The sequence below is a fragment of the Scatophagus argus genome, chromosome 3, assembly GCF_020382885.2.
Source record: "Scatophagus argus isolate fScaArg1 chromosome 3, fScaArg1.pri, whole genome shotgun sequence".
In the NCBI taxonomy this organism is placed as follows: Eukaryota; Metazoa; Chordata; class Actinopteri; family Scatophagidae; genus Scatophagus; species Scatophagus argus.
The window spans coordinates 19,113,959-19,132,666 of record NC_058495.1 but is presented as its reverse complement, the minus strand read 5'-3'; the positions used below and the strand labels follow the sequence as shown (position 1 = coordinate 19,132,666).

General features: G+C 38.2%; 1 long non-coding RNA gene across 8 annotated transcripts in view; it reads right to left on the bottom strand.

Annotated features, from left to right (window-relative positions):
* LOC124056734 overlaps positions 1–18,708 on the bottom strand; it is a 33,839-nt gene extending 15,131 nt beyond the window's left edge. For 3 of the 8 annotated variants that reach the window (XR_006842998.1, XR_006842999.1, XR_006843000.1), the window contains exons 1-2: positions 18,569–18,708; positions 18,041–18,199 (exon numbers count right to left, since the gene is read on the bottom strand). This is a non-coding gene — a long non-coding RNA (uncharacterized LOC124056734). Of the gene's footprint in view, positions 1–1,414; positions 3,195–6,148; positions 6,332–15,212; positions 15,460–15,480; positions 16,026–17,732; positions 17,920–18,040; positions 18,200–18,568 lie in introns of those variants that run through there. The other 5 variants (XR_006843003.1, XR_006843004.1, XR_006843001.1 and 2 more) reach the window with 5 other exon arrangements.

Sequence of the window (18,708 nt, the reverse complement as noted above, 5' to 3'; positions counted from 1 at the left end):
GAACATAGAGAATTGTACCTGGATTCATTCTTTGTGGATTATGTTAGCTCATTGTGTGTGAGTGTATGTGTGTGCACATAAATCCTGTGTAATGCATGAGAAAGCTTTGTGCCTGTTGTTGGCCTTTGTCCTAGTGTACTGTGCCAACACATAATGTATTGTGCCCGCACAAACACATAAATAAAGTGGCATAAAATTAGCATCTCCCACAAAGAGACTGTAATAAATCAGAAGAGCAATAAGGCAAAGACATTCACAGGTTAGCAGCAAAACCCCCACCCTGACTCACGAGTCCTCTGTTATTCTGTTGACAACAGTAAAAACATCAGACTGTTTTTGATTAGATTTTAAGCAATACAATTCATGCTTTACTATGTAAACATTATCGTAGGAGTTAGTATCAGTGAGATGGCCACCTCTTTAAAAATTCTTGGATAACATCCCGCTTGGTTACAAACATAAACTGAATGCCTCCTCTTTCCATTTCCCTCTGCTGTGTTGTAATGCGTTGACACTTGATGTAATTTTCCCGTAAGTTATGGGGTAATAAGTGACAAAAAGTAGTACTTTACTTTCATCAGACTATTTTCAATCAGTCATAAATTTCCACTGAGATCCTTTTCTTCAGTACCGAACTCAAGTCTCGTCATCACAAAGAATATCTTATAACGACTGAAATATTCAGTCCTGCAGTTATCATTAGTGGTGTATTAAAAAGTGAAACACCAAAAGTTTTACTTGAAGAGCCACAGTTCATTGTGAGGGAGTCTAAATTTGCATTGTGTGCCAAGATAGAGACAGGCAGCTGTCCTGTAATGAGCAGATCCCTCCGCGGGCTGCCACACAAGCTCCTGATGGGCTCATTTAGCTTTGTCTCTTTACAAACCCGGAGGATTTTAATGGCTGGATTCTCAGCTGCTCTAAGTTGCAGTTTGTCAGTACATTCCTCAAAAAGCCCCCGGTGGGTACTAATCCCACACGAATAACTTAAAGAATTACTCCTGAAAATCCGATGGACAGTCGGCAACAGTCAGCAAAAAGCAGAAAGCTCCGGCTGATTATTTTGGGCGGGCTGAGTTATTTTGCTTTTTGGGTTAATATGTGGGGACAGAGAGATTTATTTCCTCTCTCGTCACATGAGCGCTTATTTTCGTACTAATATTTCTGACTGTGTTTTGGACAGACAGGTGGCTTTTAGGTATAACCTAGAAAACCATGGCCTAAATCCCTGGCTTATCATCGTCCAGAGATGCGCACACACACACACACACACACACACACACACACAGCGCACATAGCAACACAGGAACTCAGCTCAAAAGATCAAAAGGGTTGTATCTGATGCCTCTGGTGCAAGTTTCCACATTAAAAAAAAAAAAAAAAAAAAGGGAAAACCTCTCTGTTGGTTGTTTGCTTTTAAGGGGAATCATTCACTTTCTCACATCAGTGCCAGGAAACTGGAGAGGCCAGAGAATTATGTGTTCTGAACATTTTGTCTGAGGCCACTGCATCAGTGTGGCAGCTTCTGGAGGATGCTGGAGGCTTGGATGTGTCCTCTTTCCATCCACTGTGAGCCCTCAGCCTGGCATGGCAAAACTCCATTTTCTAATTGTCCATTTCCTGTTTGTTCCAAACAAGCAACTTTTATGCTCTGCCGGTCAAGCTCACAAAATCCATACCTCACACGGCAGAAGAAGGCATAAAATCATCCACAGGGATTCTGCTTGTTATAGACGTGCAGTGAGAGTGATACACAGCTTGACCTGTTATTAGAATTTATTTCCAACAAGGATTCAACCCAGTGTTAACATGCTCAGGGATAAACCTCCAGGTGTGCTTGTGGGCATTATATGGATTGGCTATAAATAATTAAATAATTAAATAATTGGGACCTGGAAAATGACTGTAGCTTTAGGCTAAAAGCATCAGGCAAAACCTTAGTGTATGGTTCTACACATCTTAAAAGGTCTCACAAGCACAGTCCAGGTTTTTACAGAGTAAAGCAGTTGTCCTCCTGATAAATCCTGAGCTCAGCCAGAACTGTATATACATTCATTTTTTCAGAAGCTAACAGAGTAATTGCGTTTTCTCTGGAGAGTTTTCTCTTTTCTGTCATGTTTATAACTGCAGCTTTTTAGTTTTTCTACTTAAATTTGTCCACAACATTTGCTGCAACACTACAAGCACTGAAACATTTAAAACACTGAAAGCAGCCTCTGTAATCGTTAAAAGAAAAGTGTTTACTGAAGAACACACTCACATCAGTACAACACATAATAAAGAAAGCTTGCACAGCACCTCTTAATTTAAAAGGCAATAATAGCCTACAGGATGATTATGTATATATGTGGATACGGATGAACTCAGAGGGAATCTGTGCATTGCTAATCAGAACAATACAGTGTAGAATACTACGCTTGAGGAAGTGGTTGGAGTGACGCTTTCTTTCTTCTGTCCAAAACTATGACAAGTTTGTTGTATGACCTTCTGATTGAAAGCAAGGACCCATTGTCTAAAAAAAGGGACTATTTGAAGTGTCAAATTTACCACTTGTATCATTACAAACTGCACATGCTTTGAGTTATCATCCGGATATGTTTGGTAAATGCATAGCAAAAGTAGTAGTTGGAATTCTTGGAAAGGAGAGCAGGGCCAACGGTCTCCTTCCTGTTTCCAGACTTTCCTAAAGTAGTTTAGCTGCCTCCTGGCTGCATCTTTTTACCTAATGTATGACACATGATCAAATATTTCATATTTTAAATTGGTAGCCATGTTATTTCCAGAGGAAATTTTTTTGATCTGAAGCTAAAGTATGTGTCCCTGTTCCCCCCTTTTCCCTTTGAAGCAGTTTGCTTTTGTGCACATCAACATTTAACACCAAACTTCCTGAATCTGTTTTTTTTGTGCCCTCCACCGACAGATCTCTTTCCTGTCTGCCATCTAAAAGCCTTCAAGCACTGCACAGCCAACCTTTCCCTGCAAATCTACCTGACTATAACACGCTTTTGGCGCTGTGTACTCAGAGGGCTTAATCGAGGTTGAGGTGTAAGACTTTTAAATGTAAAAATTCAAGCAGTTTCAATCTCAGCTGTCAGACGGTGCCTTGGGCCTGTTCTAGATGAGCTCTTGATGAGAGTGAAGGAACTGTGAGAAAAAGGACTTTCCTCAGTCTGGAACTCCTGCAGGAGGCAAACCTGTGTTCAACCCATCAGAATAAACACCAAAATCAGCTATTTAATCAGCCCTCAATTGTGAATAAATAAATAAATAAAGTTCTCACAATATACGAAGCTTAAACTACCTGGAGGTAGGATCATGTCTCATTTTAGGATTACTTCACTTAAAGCAGGGATGTAGTGCCATTTAAGTGCCAAATACTGTTCCTGTGATGTAAGATTAGTCAACTGTAACTGATCATATGCTGGTCTAACTTCATGAATGGTTTCATCATGTTGAGAATATTACACTGCAGTCAGCCAAACATCTGGGTAAGTCGTGCAAGATGATACTATGGCTATACGTTGTAATGGATTAAAAACAAGTAGTTCGTATTTTGAATGATTTCATACATTTATTTGTGCTCTACAAATGAAGCTGTATTCAAAACAACATTTCTGAGGAGTCGTCGCAGTGCACGGCGTGGTCACATAACAGGCTGTGGAATTGTGGCTAAGCTAGCTTTCAATTCTTGCAGGTGTTGTGGAAACAGCACAGACTGTCCAACTTGAATAAGTAATTCCAAAGATACATCAGAAAAGCGTCAGAGGGAATGATGAATTAAAAGACATTTTTATTTTAAGTTAATGCTCAATGTGATCTCATGGGATGACAATATAATGCTATTTTGATCGACATTTCACCTGTTATTTAACACATTTCAAGCTTTTTGAGTCTCATTTTGTATGCCACATTTTATAAGTTTTACAGGTCCAAGAAAGGATAAACCACATGACCTATGGTTCCAGTGAGGTTTAGGCGTTAAAACTATTTTTTGATAACATGTGAAAAGATTGGTGTATTATTCATATGCCACCTGAGATCTAATGTTAGCTAGCTACAGACTCAAAATAATGTAATTCATTGTTAATCACTCTGATCCATCCCGTTGGTTTCTAATGGGCTCTCATGCTTTAGTGATGATTGGATGTTTAAGTGCTTAAAAAAAGTCTAAGAATATAGAGCAGATATGTAAATTGTGGACGTTCGGTTACCTCTCTTGGAGAAAAAGGTGGTGGAGTGTTGTTCCAGGGTGCTCCTGCAGCACTATACCTAAGAGTTAAAGTGATGACTGATGCAATTTAAGAAAGAAAGAGAGCAAATGAAAAGAATGTGGAATCAAACGCTTTGTTAGTCTGCCGACAGTCTTTTCCTTCTCATTACCAGAGAGCTCTTCTTTTATTGCCAATAGCTGAAAGGATCTCTATACTATACTGCTTCCACACATCATCCTCTTCTGAAGAGGTCAGAGGGTAATGGCTTTCTTCTTTCCATTCTGCCCCCACATTGTTAACTACTGAGCTCTAACTAGCTGTCAGTCATCGTCAGTCATTTTTGGTCAAATATTTATTCTGCTGACCTTGTGCAAGTTAAGCTTAAGGAAAGTGCTGGATCGCGGCACTTTCGGCAAGGCTTTTCTATTTTTCTGCAAAGGATGTTCCCTCCCTCTCTGACTGCATCTTCACATGTACTGAGCATCTACTGAGGGATCTACAGACAAACTGAGCCTATCATTCGTTATCCAGCTCACCAGTGTGGAGTCTACTGTGCGCTCTGATCGATGGACAGTTATTTATTCCTTGTAGAGATCCTGAGTCAGTGTTTAATGAGATGGATACAGGGAAGAGATTTGGTACAGACAGCCTGAAACAGCCATTAACCTGGTTCTTTTTTCCCCCCTTAGCATCTGGTCTCTGTTGATTTTGTTATAGAGATTTATATATTGCCAATCTTTTCTATTTTTGATATATTTACATAGTGTCTCACCTGGGTTTGCTTGGTCTCTGTGCTCCACTGCAAAGACATGTGTAATTGCTGCTATCTTCCATCAAAGCCAAAAATACAGTTAATCTATTATTCATCACTGCTATAGTCTCCAGACACCTTCCAGTAAAGATTTCCTCTTGTACTCTTTAAAACCAACACTGTGCACCTTGAGGGCTTCAGTACTTTTGTTTCCTTGTATTGCTGTACTATTAAAAAAAAAAAAAAAAAAAAAAATCTTTCTGCATTTAGTATTTGTTGAGGAAAGTTACATGTGAAAGAGTTTGCTTACTTGGCATGCCATATCAGGAAGTTGTACACAGACACCTTATATAGGTGTCAGTAAAGTTTAGAGCAAGTACCTTTTAAATAGATAGATAGATACTTTAGTGATCCCGAGGGAAATTCAAGAAAGTTCTTATCTTGTAGTTCTTATGTTAAATATTAGAATTTAAGGAACACTCATTTTAGAGCTGAAACAATCCCACAGGAGGCTCATGAGCTGATTGTATCAGCATTTCTCTGGGGTTAAGAAACACTTCTCATTATGGCTGTGCAGGGACCAGTGGGGCAGAATTAACTCACTGAAAGCCCTCAAATAGGTCATTTATCCTGAAGCACAGTGCATAAGACCAGCCATCGCCTTTGAATGTGCAACACTACAGCATTTAATACAACTGTGTTTCTGCAACCAAGATCCACAAGGTGAAGGTATTGTTAATGAGGAGTGCTGCTCCTGTAATGAATCTCTCTGCCTCTACAGTAGTCTCAACACACATCATGGAACTGAAAATTCATCTTGACATTTTTCAATTGCTTCATGTAGGGATGCAGTGTTGAGTCCCTCTTGACCAGAGGAAAATGATAACTGTTTCCGCTTAATCCCCCAAGAGGCCCAGCAACTGAGCACCCAAAATCTTCAGCAACATTTCGAAGAAATGGGCTGCAGAGGCCATTGCAGCATTAATGCTCAATCAATAGTAGAGGTGGTTTGTATGCAGGCTATTACTTCATAACTGAAACTGACACCACACATAAGGTGAAATACAAACCAACATTAAAATTATACTTGAAACAACACAATGTCCCCTTAATTCTGCATCAGAAATTATAGCAGTGAGTCAGAAGCAGGCATTTTGAGGAGGAAGATTGGATGGGGGGGGGGGGGGCAAAAAACTAGAACTACAGGATGGTTCATTAGCAGAAGTGGCTGGAACGAAATTATCATTCAGTCACTGAAGTCACGTCTCTAATTCCCAGAGCACAATGCCTGAGTAGATTGAAGATGTTCTTTCTGCATCACCTGGGTCTTCAACTCAGAGCCTTTGTCACCAGTTGTGATCATGCTGAGCTACCCAGAAAAATGGGAACATTAGAGATGACTGCACACATGGTTATGATGAATACATGAGAATCCAACAGGAGAACAGCCCTGACCATAAGTACTTGAAACTTTTTAAATTAAATCATGTGAATCGGGTGTGTTGAAAGAAGGAAACGCACAGGGCAGACGGTCCCCAGTGTAATGCAGAGTTTGAACTACCAACCTTCGAGGGCAAATTAATGATCTTGTCAAGTGGGAAATTATGAATAACTTTTGAATATTCACTAATGACCAGGGTTGCATGGAAATTCAGATTAGTTAGTTATCAAGTTAAGTTATCAAGACAAAATTATGAGAAACTTTAGATCATTTAGAGAACAGAGATGTCTTTAAATGGAAACTGATGTTTAAAGATGCTCAGTTTCCTAGTGACTGTAATAGTTTACATGAGGCTAGAATTTCAAATACTGTCAAAAGTCATGTTATGAAATAAAATAAAATCTACCATTATTGATTTTAGTCATTTTCATAAACATTGAAGAGTTAGTGAGGATTGTGTATCTGTTTAATGTACTGTTTATGAAAACTGTTTACACTCCTAACATTTTGCATTAAAAAAATATTTGTCAGTGGAAAGAAAAATATAAACTGAAAGCGAAAAAAACTTTATAAAAAATTAAAAGAATAACAAAACAAAAAAAATATTTGGAACAAAAAGTTCCACTGAAAATTAAACAGACTTTAAAATTATTTGATATTTTTTTTTGTATTTTCAACCTTCAGATTTTCTTTTCTTCATGTTTATTTTTGACTGATGGATTCTTTTTAATTTCAATATCTTTTCAGTGTCTCTGGTTTTCAGTTCAGCTATCACCGTTTTGCTGTGGACTGGAGGGATTTGAGAGGATGACAACAAGACTGGGATTGGCATATCTGCATATTAATGAGAAATATCACTCATCTTAACCAGCAATCTACTCCCAAAAAAGCTCATGTAAACACACTTAGCATATAGCTTCCAAAAATTCAACTGGAAATCCTAACCCTCAAATATGGGCTCAGATACAGACTCTCAATTTACCAGAAAGTGAGACCTGGTACCTATAAGCAAAATTACAGGATAAGGGTAAATAATGCTAGAGCTAAAGCATAACGAATCAAAGTCAGCAAATTGATTCACTAATATCAGTTAATCAATTACATCTAAGGTTTGCTATCATTAACCACCATAAGCTACTGATCATACCAGACCAAGGAAGGCTGTGACATCAAAATTAATCCATGTAGTAAATTTTCGACTGTTGTGTTATAATTAAACTTTTCATGTGTAAAAAGAAGAATGTGTCATTTCTTCTCTCAAAACCAAAAAATGTAGAGGTCACATGTTCATGGCAACTGTTAAATACTCGTTATTTTTTTGGATAATATAAGAGGTGTCACAACTGGTGTCAAAGATGACACTCGTAATATAGCAGAGCATAGCCTTTTACTCATGTTATAATAGACTGCCCTTGGGAATCTTTATTTTTTTTCCCCTCTGATGGGGTAGTGCCATTTCAATGTTCTGCTGTTGCACCCTCTGCAATTTCTATCTATTGACACAGCATTTAGAAGTCATCTGATTGTTGTAGAGATGAGGAGAAACCCCCCTTCCTGTAGGTTTGAATAAATTCCTGCAGGTAAGGATACCATCTGTTCTCCTGAAACGCTATCAGAAAAAAAGGAGAAAAGCAATCTTGGTGATGTAGTCTCTGCCTTGAAAGGAACCCCTGCAGCGAAGTGATCGAAAACTCAAAGCAAGATCTATTTTCAAAGAATCCCCTGTTATTCTCTGAAGAAATTGCATTTTAGAAATACCCTACAGCGTTGACATTGGTCTTTTTCCCCAACATACCCTGTAGCCTCACAGTGAAACAGAGTAAAAGCAGGAATATTATTATTGAGTTTACCTCGGCCATTTACAACTTTAAGAAAATCAAATACATGTATAAATTAAACGTAGATAAGCGATAAGTAATTTCCTTATAGTATTCAAAACTAAAAACAAGTAGCCTTGGCTTACTTTGTCTACCCTTCGTACTTTAATTTTAACAATGATTAAAAATTATCCTTACAATTAAACAACACACAAAGCCAATTTGTTGCACAGAATCTACAACAAAGTCAAATCATCATAATGCTTCCACAGTACCATCGATGATCATGTTCGTGTGTCTTTTTAGCGTTTGATGACAATTCATGTTGCATTGTCCTTTGATTTGTCCCACTTTGGTCCGATCTGAAATATCTCAATAACAGGTCAGACTGACATAACATTTTTGAACAGACAATGTTCATTTTCAAAGGATGACATTCCTGACTTTAATAATCATGATTTTTTTTCCATTTATTCATTTCAAGAATGGCCTTTTATCTGTTTTTGCAAATGAAGTCTTCAGATGCTAAGACGGTGAACATGGCTTTGTTTATAGCTGGTAAAAACTGCCATGTTAGTATTGCCATTGCGAGCGTGCTAGTCTTAGCATTTCACATCATCCCAGAAAGCAAAACGGCATTAGCCACTTCAGCCAGCACACCAGAATGACATATAACAAAGTCCTCTAGTGACTGTAGTAATAGTCAAGTGAGACTGCATAAACAAAGAACACATTTTGTCATTAAAATTTTAGGACTTGTTGCATCACACTGTTTGCACTACATGTACATATATATTTATATCTTGTTTGAAAAATCCAGAGTCCAATTCCTTATATGGTCACATGTACTTGGCAAAGAAAGCTGATTCTGATTTAGTTCAAAGTAGATCTGGACTCCACGTGTGTTTCAGTGAGATGTTCTTTGATGAATGGCATGATGTCTTATATATCGAACAGCAAGTCCAGTTTCCTATGATCTATGGCAACATGAACAGGACGACACTGTGTGCTGTTTGAAGCTCTTAGTGAGACATGGTTACATGTCTTCCATTTGTACAATGGTTCCTGCTGTAGCAACATCAATACGCGGAACTGTTTTATGTTATCAAAACTAATAACATTTTGGCTTCAAAGCTGTTTTTTTTCTGTTTTTTCTTGAGGAAGTCAAAAAAGATAACAGCAACCTTCCGAAAGCACAGAAGGAGGCAGGGAGAGAAGAGTATCCTGCTGGTTAGAAGATGGCAGTACAGACAGAAATAATTTAGATGAAAATCCTAAAGATCTGTTGGAGCAACTTGCAGTGCCTTTTCCAAGAAACTATCAAAGATCTGTATTTCAAGCTCACTATCAGTAGCATTACAATGACAAAGTGCTATAAAATGCTGTTAAACTGTCTATAAAGCTCTTAGTCATCACACCAAAGGCTGCCTGAGGAGATATATATTTTCTGTCTAGGGTCATTCTAGGTCACTTCTCTGATTATTTGTGCTGTTAAGTCTTGATAAAAATTGCACTCTTTGGCATGGAGACAAGCATTTGAAAACAAATGTCTTGTTTTGGAAAAGTGTGCACTAGAATTGCTAATGTAAAAAAAAAAAAAAGAAAAAAAAAGTTGTTTTCTGAGTTCTGTGACTTTGGTGGTTGATGGTTTTTCCTTTGAGTTGACAAATGGTTTTAGTTGACATTGTTGACATGATGCTGCTCTGTTGGTCAAGTCCAAATGAAAAGGTCTGTCATGCTTTTTTTAGTACTCCTTTCCTTAAAGCTGCTGCCGCAATGCAGTATCATGTCAGAAACACATATATTCCCTCTCTTCCAGGCACATTTCCACATTATTAGTCTCATTGTTGATACCTGGTGATGAGCTGCTTGTTACCATTTCTATGTCCTGGGCTTTGAACAGTTTTTGTTTTTGCAGGAAAAATGTTTTTCAGGAGGTATGAAGGCTCTACATTGGGTGTCAAAATAAGAAGATTTACACTTAAAATAAGTACTTGAAATTTTTGTGTGATAGTATCATCAAAACAGAGGTCTGAGGATTTGAATAAATGTAATTCTGGAACCACACTGTGTGAAATGTAGTGTAGAATTCAAAGCACTTAGGTTAGGCACTTAACTAAAATACATAACTACACTTTGATGAAACATGCCATTTTGGAGTTAATATTGACATTTCTTTCCAAATTTATAAAAATAGCAGCATGTGGGTTGAAATTGGAACAACAACATGAAATAGCTACTCATTCACAGAAGACTATGCTGACAAACACAGCTTTTTCAGTTTGGCACAATGGGCGAAAATGTGCTTTTGATGGCTGCAGAGACCTCACAATCTTTTCCTTACTAACAATATATATCATATCACCTGATATTTCTCAGCAGGTCCCCAGTTATTAAAGAGATAGAGAATGCAAAACGCATTTTTTTTCCCTTTGAAAATATTTCCTAAATACAATATATAATCAGTTTTGGAACATTCAGAAGAGGACTGCTGTACAAAACCAGTGATGGAGTGAATTTTCAATTCATTTAGTGCATATTTAACAGAATATTGAGCTACATAATTGCCATTTTAGGCACGTTCCACGTAGCAGGGATTTAGTGTGTAGACAAAGGCTAATCCAGTATAATTACTGTGAGAGCTCCCAGTCAGATGGCGCTCCAGCAGGTGAATAATGCTCATCTGATAAAAATCTAGGACCTTTAACTTGATGTTTTTACACCAGTTTCTGATCATTGTTGCTTAAATATACTTTGACAGATAAAAGATTTCGACAACGTTTCGATGTAAAAAGCCTGTTTGCACACAAGTGCATGGTCTGCTGGGATAGTGATGAGAAGGCATTTGGAGATTTCAGGGGTGAGTGTCAGCAAAAGACTCCCTGTGACTGAAAATCATCCACTCTATTTGTGGACCTGGAAAGAAAGATGTGGCTCTGTTCCACATTAACCTTCTGTTTCGTAGGTTGTTGCAATCAGCAGCTGTACAGATGGTGTACTGGCACACTGTCATTCGAATTTTTTTTTCAAGAGATGAATGGTATTTTTCTTTTCCATTAGGCCTGCAGACCCACGCACCGACCTACATGCATTTGTCTGATTCAGAATCAAGCGTTGAATCATGATTACCAAGTTTGTGCATCAGGAATATTATTATATATTTTGACAGTGTTTAATAAAGCAGTGAATTGTGTGTGTGTGTTTTTTTTTAAAAAATCTCACTTTGATTCAAAATGTCTGTTAAGGCAGAACTTCAGCATAGCAGCATTAGCAGAAAAATTGTCTACCAGCCAATAGTTTATTGCATTAAAATGCTTATCTTCAGGAATTCATAGACTCATAGTGTCTGGCAGCTTGAATTGGATTTTATTGGCATTAAGTGTGTGCATTATATAGTATGGTGAAAAACATGGGAAAATTAATCTCATGTTCTGTATTCAAGTGAATTAAAGCAATTTTAGAATAATAAAAAAAAAATAGCTAAAAACAAGCACACACTTATCCGATGATGAGATCAGGTAATGACTCAAATTGAAAATCCCCCTCTCTCTCCCTCTCTCTCTCTCTCTCTCTCTCCCTCTCTCTCTCTCTCTCTCTCTCTAACAGTTCACTGGCTCCCATGGTGCCCTCAATCTAATTAATAATATATTGATGAAAAGCGGCTTTAAAATAAGTTTCTGCTCTCAAAGGCTTATAGTTTGTGCTTGCCCTGAAGAGAGTAAGAGATGGGACTAATAGGTGTTCTCTTTATTTGCAATGGTTTGAATGAATAAATCTTTCACATTTACTCTCCCCTCAGTAATGAGGCAGTAGATCAAGGTGATCCTTGCTCAGGTAATGCTCACATAATCCTACAAATTTAATCTTAATGACTGCTAAGAGAATATTTACCGTCTCTAATTTCTCCTTAGCCTGTTCTCACTCCCAGCATATCAGTTATGGCACCCTCTGCTTTTAATTTGGATATTACCCTGTAGTCTCATTTCTGGAGGAGCCTTCCTACTGTAGTACTTGGGAAGTAAAGCTCAGGAGGTGGTTGGGGTGGTCAGAACAAACATTATTATATTTTCCACGAAAGACCAGGCTTTCAGTCTCTGAATTTTAACATAATTTAAATTAATGTACCTAATTTTAATGGCAAAGCAAGATCTTTTCCTGAAACTAACCAAGGTGTTTTGACACCTAAACTCAAACAAACTGCAATCTTAACATCTTAACATTAATAATCAGTGAAAACAGAAAAGCAACAAATAGTGTCATAATGTGCGAGTTGATTGTCATATGCTTTATTCTGAAAGTCTAACAGAACATGTAAAAAACTGACAGTAGCAACCCAGCCTCATGGCAGTTAGTGACACTGTCACGACATTTAATCTCCTGATCCTTGTACACGAATTCTCAAATTTCTTTGTGATGCTCAGCCGTCTTTCCAAATACAAAAGGGTTGACAGTAGAGGGATTAATAGAGCATCTGAGTTTAAAGCTTAAGGCTACTGACCGAGCTGCTGTATTTGACAAGTTGGGAGTGAGAACAGGTTGATCTCCACTGGGACACAGTGTGGCTTCATTGGAAATGAACGCTTGTGAGGTCAAGCACAAAATCCTTTCAACAAATTAAACTCATTCAAACACTTCCAAATCAGGCTGGATTTGGAAACTCATTTCAAACAAAATACACAATGTCCTGTGGTGTTCCTTGATTGAAATAGCTTTGAGTCAAGAGATGCAGTGACGGGTTACACTGTAGACGTTTCCTTTTTACACCTCAATTTTCTGCTCTTGTACCTGCACTGTTTTTTCATTGATGGTCTCTTCATTGGTGAGGGGGGGGGGGGGGGGGGGGACTAATTTGTGTCACATTATCACCCGACTGCAGTTCCTCTCGGCTCTATGGAGCATTTTAATCTCTTTCAGTTCACTGTTTTGGTTTAATGGCCCACAACTTTACTATTGCACCAGTATCACCACTATCATTATCCTTTCCAGACCCAGTAGCAAGCTGTTCTCAGCAAAAACAAAGCTGAATGTAAAGTGAATATTGAACACACATTCATCAGGTGGACACCAACACAAAAAAAAAAAAAAAAAAAATCAATATCATGTTTAGTTTGCTTTGCTGCCTCCCAAAAGCCAAAAACCAAGTAATGTAGCTTTAAATACCAATCACCAAATCTGTATTTAGAGTTTAATTTGTGAGAAACTCATAAAAAAAATAAATGAGTAAGTAAAAGCATTTATTTTGATCTCTTCATTTATTGCAATAATGTTTTTAAAAACTACGCCATGTGGAAGATATTTGTTTGAAAAGAAGTTCGGTGACACATTAGTACATTTTGTCCACTGCGTGTTTTTTTTTTTATAAAGAAAACAAGCTCTGCAGCAAATGGACCCATTAGGCTCAACAAGATAATCACGATAATCTCCCTAAACAATGTTTGAAAGCGACCACTGTTCAGCTTACAGTTGAGCTATTAATACCACACTAAGTGGGTGTGTAAGAACTGAAAACTTTACTTGAACATAAACTGAAAGCTCTGCTGGTAGAAGTACATTGGGAACCAGGTGATAGCAACCATGGCACAAATATTTCTGGGGTTTAGGACTACAAACTGATTTTCTATTTCAGTGCACACCTGAACCATGTTTGTGTAATCCTCCTCTTACTCACAGTATGTCAGCAGCTTCCGACTGCATGAGCGAGCTTTTCCCGCAGTGACAATACACCTGCCTCGTCTCTTACTGCACAGTCTCTGAACGCGCAACACAATGACAAACAGAAATAATTTCCCTGTGCTTTAAACATCGAGTTTCTCATGTGTTGCCAGCTCACTGGGTTTAAGTGCAACACAAAAGAAATTTTAATAGATCGGACGAATGACATGTAATTCCCAGCTTTGGATCCAACATTTCAGTTGCTGAAACGGTTTTTGACTGCAGTGACTCAGCAAGATATTTGAAGGTACAATAAATATGAACTGGGGCAGTGCAGTTTTTACATGAGGTCAAGTGATGATTAAGGGACAGTTTGGAGGGGAGGTGATACCGAAGAAGTGGGTCACTTGGTTGCAACAGAGCGTTGGATGGCATCTATCTGAATGTTTTCTTTACATATTGCATGGGTGGACAAGTCATTCAAAATACTGTGGAAGCTCTACATTGCAGTCTTTGTACCGGCTGGCACACTATTGAACCTTTTACTTGGTAGATGTATTTGTGAAATGCTTTAACATTTTGTTTTAAATTGCTGAATTTGCAGCAATGTAGTTATGCATTGTTGTGAGTCAGTGATCATCTGTAGTTTTCAAGGTTTCTCCTGGCTTTCATCTGGCTGTTGTTTAGTACACTGCAATGTGTAAAGTGGCATACAAAAACATCAGTGTAGAGAGATGAGAAGCCTGTAACCTTCCTCCAATTAATACACCAAAGAAACACAAATATTTATATTTCTACAATTTTTTTCATTTGATTAAGGTTTGGTTTTGCTGCTCTGTTATTTAGTTTGAATTTTCATTTTGTTTCACCCTCTACAATTGTTTAGTGGAGAATCGACACCATGAGTGTTCCTCTTGGGTCCGGCTCATATTTGCATAATAGTGGACAGAAATGTGCAAATTTTTTCCCCGTTTCTTATGACAATTCGGTTAAGATTTGCGCTGAACTTGAATGTAAGTTCGACTCCAAGTGAAGACATGGAGCATTAAATGAAAGCAAGATATACAAAAAAATCGATTAAACATCAAAAGATGTTCAAAAGACGCTATAAACATCCACACCACACCTATAAGACATACAGAAGGAAAAATACAAAAAACATCAACACATTTTAAATATAAGTGTTAGTTTGAAAATTGCATTTTTTAGCTTATATTTTAAGCTGTTGCTGCTCTTCCACCACAAATACTTTAATACAGCTACAGTCTCTGTAAACTTACTCTAACCATAACCTTTTTGTCCCCACAAGCTGAGACACAGATGTAAAAGCACTATTGTCACACCACACCACCAATATACATTACACAGAGCTGACAGTCATATGTTGCATTACCTAACATTAGTTTTGAGAGGATGACACCACGATCAGGCAGGTACATCTTGTATTCAGCACAGGAAGCATGCAGTACAACTCCATTGCTGTATGGCTATTTTGAGAAGTGCAGTATTGCCTATTCTCACCCACTGTTTGCACTGGTGAGGTGAGGAAGGCATCATCACCTGTCACTACACCGCATTAGCTTGTAGCTGCGTGAGTGAAGGGGAAAAAAAACAAAAAAACACTGAGCACAATAGATAACAATCCCTCAGATTCGAAATTTTCGTTTTTGACCACTGTGGAAATCCATAAACAAATCTGTAGATTCCAACTTGGCTCGTAAATCAACCAGATCTCCACAATTGCATGTTAATATGCAATGAGAGCATCACGTGCTGCCGTCATTAGTTCAGAGCTCTGAATGTAGTACAGATATTGGCTTCAGAAATGACAACAAGATTGAGAGTTCCCCTCGCTGTTCTCTGAGCCCGTTAATGTCTCAGCTCGTTTATTTTGAGGGGTGACATTAAGGTCAGGATGGGTCACCAGTTCAATCCACATCAGAAACAAACTGCCTCGGTCCAGCAATTCATCAGCACCTACCGTATCCAAGTTTACAATAACTCACAGTAATACACTTGCTCACACAGACACACACACCCTCTCCAAACGTCACTCAAGCATTAGATCAGCTCAGGCACAGGCATCAGTTCTGTCTTTTCTTAATAAGCTCCGACTCTCCGGTCCTGTCAGTTCTGCAGCTTTGGGAATAACACTGATCAATTGAGACAATACGGAAAAGGAACTCAAATCCAGATCCACCAAATTCTATACAGCCTCACCACTTAAACTTTCTGTACGCACAAATACAGAGATAGGCACACAAACTCTTTTACCCAGATTTCTGCTTTGCGTACACCTGACTGTGCTTTATAAATCTCCAGTTTTGTTTCCACTCCCCCAGTTATCCATGAATGGACAAAGAAACAGCCTTAAACATCGGTTTTCATATCGATACTTGTGCCTGCTCCACCAATCATTAGACTTGTCAATGAGATGAATGACAAATAAGAAAAAGTACAATTTAACTGATTGTGGTTTCATCACCACTTATTCATCACAGGTACCATTAACCCAGTATTGTCTCAGTCATCATTAATCATCAGATGGATGATTAATGATACATCTTTTAGGCTATTGAAACAGACTTTACGAAGTGCTCTGCAAAAGGAAGAAATAATACAAAATTAAACCTGTGGTGCAGAACTTATGTCTCCCTCTTCTGGCAGTGAGAGTAATTGCACAAATGTCGATAATAAATTATTACTCTGATCTTTAAAGAACAAGTGGTCAGAACTAGTCACAGGAGAAGTGACAAATAAGTAGATACCTCTTTCCACTACAAAATAACAGCCTTATTTATTTAATTTTTTTTTATATGGTTAAACGTAACTCCAAGTTTTCTCTGACAGTTACACCCATAACCAGGTTTTCCCTCAGAAGCTGTAGTCACTTACTTACCACCAACGTCAAACTAACAGCCTGCACTGTCAAGATTTCAAAGATACAGATTTTGGTAGAAGACTTCCGTGTGGTTGAAAAGAAATGCAGTTAAATTGCAGACGTCACCTCAACTTATTGTAAACACTAAGTCATTGACATTCAGACTCACTAGCATGGGCAAGTCAAGCATAATTGTCTAAATGGTTATTCATAGCCATGGTTGCGACAGGGACCGATGGATGGCACTTTCAAGTTTCTCATAAGATAAACGGAGGACAGCTTAGTGGTTCCTTGTGCAGTCATCAATTCAGAAGAACTAGTGAGATTCCCATCATCCCCAGTTTGTGTTTAGTGCTATTTAGCAATAGTTAGCATGCTAAATTAAGATGAATAAAGAGATAAATTAAGATATTGTCATTGTAGCCACATTGGCATGCTAATGTTAGCAGATCACAGCTGATGTCATGTTAATGTTCCATTTAATTTAAATTACTGCCATTAAGAGTTTTCTTAAGTTTTTCTGAACCTCCAGTATTTCCTATTGAGACTACTGCTCATCCTGGCAGAATTGAAATCAATGCAAACATGAAGACCTCACTTCAATAAAGTCCAAGTTATGGGCAAGCTGTAAAAATGAGAATCTTTCTCATCTTTACTGTGCATCCCATGTCATATGCTCACAAAACCACCAAACCTAAGAACACCCTGACAGAGCCACAACTGTACCCATAGAGCATCTCTTCCTTTTCCACACATACACAAAAAAATAATAATTGAGACAACAGTTTCTGTGAGATGCTGCTGCCCATCTGTTTTCATGCCATCTCAGATTTTGTTGCTGAATTGAGTTCACAGTGCTACTGTGACAAAAATCACCATCATTGTACAGAGTCCTTAGACATATATATATATATATATATGCATACTGTTTTAGAGGGAAACCATCAGTTCCGCCCCGTTCATGACTAACAGTGATTCAGATAGACACTGACAGGAGTCAATATTTTAATCACCACTCTCTATTTTACTGTTAATTTCTGTCTATTTCACACAGGCTCGGCACTCTAATGGGCTTTACAATCTTTCCCTTGCGTCCAAATGGTAAAATACTGCTCCCTGTCAAAAGTGTGGCTGATCCAGAGAACGTGTTCTCTGTCCTTTTGTGACTGTAATGCAGATAGGGATATCCAAAGTGATGTGAGAAAAAGGAGGATTGACTGACTGTCTTGTTCAATCAGCATTATGCTTTAAAACATTAGGTGTTGTTTTAGCTCCACAGCAACTCACCTGAATGCATTTTCCTTCCATAAGCCAGGGATGAGGTGAGAAATTGCATCACTGTGTTGAGTGCACATCTTGGCATACCAAGTGGAACCACACAGGCTCTCCGGTTCTCTCAGCAGCAGTTCATCTGTCATAACAATGGGGCTCAAGGCAGGCTCCTTCCTAAACAGAATGGGGCATTATATTTCACATGTCTGTGAGCAGATGACCTGCTTGCAGGTCAGAGTATATACAGATTTGGTGCCCAATATGACTTTTTCTTTTTTTCTTCTTTTCTACATCTCATACCAGCTTTGCTAAAATGACATTACAACCACATTCCTCCGCATCACAAGTAAGGCGATTAAGCTATGGATAGGAGCATGCAGCAAAAACATCTTTTTCAAGTTAGGTAAACACTGCATCTGTAGTTAATAAGAAGGCAAACTTTTGTTGTTATGTGTGTGCAAAATGGAGGGCCCAATATGCAGACTCCAACATGAGGAACTGGTGAACAGAAAGACAAAAAGACTTAAATAAAACAAAACTTACCCAAAAGGAAAACCGATGCAAACCAAAGATGGCTGGCAGTCCAGGAAACAACAGTCCAAAAGGAAAAACCAATCCAAGAAAAAACTATTCAAGACACAAACACAAGGAACAGAGAGGCCACAAAAGAGAGCAAAGCAAAC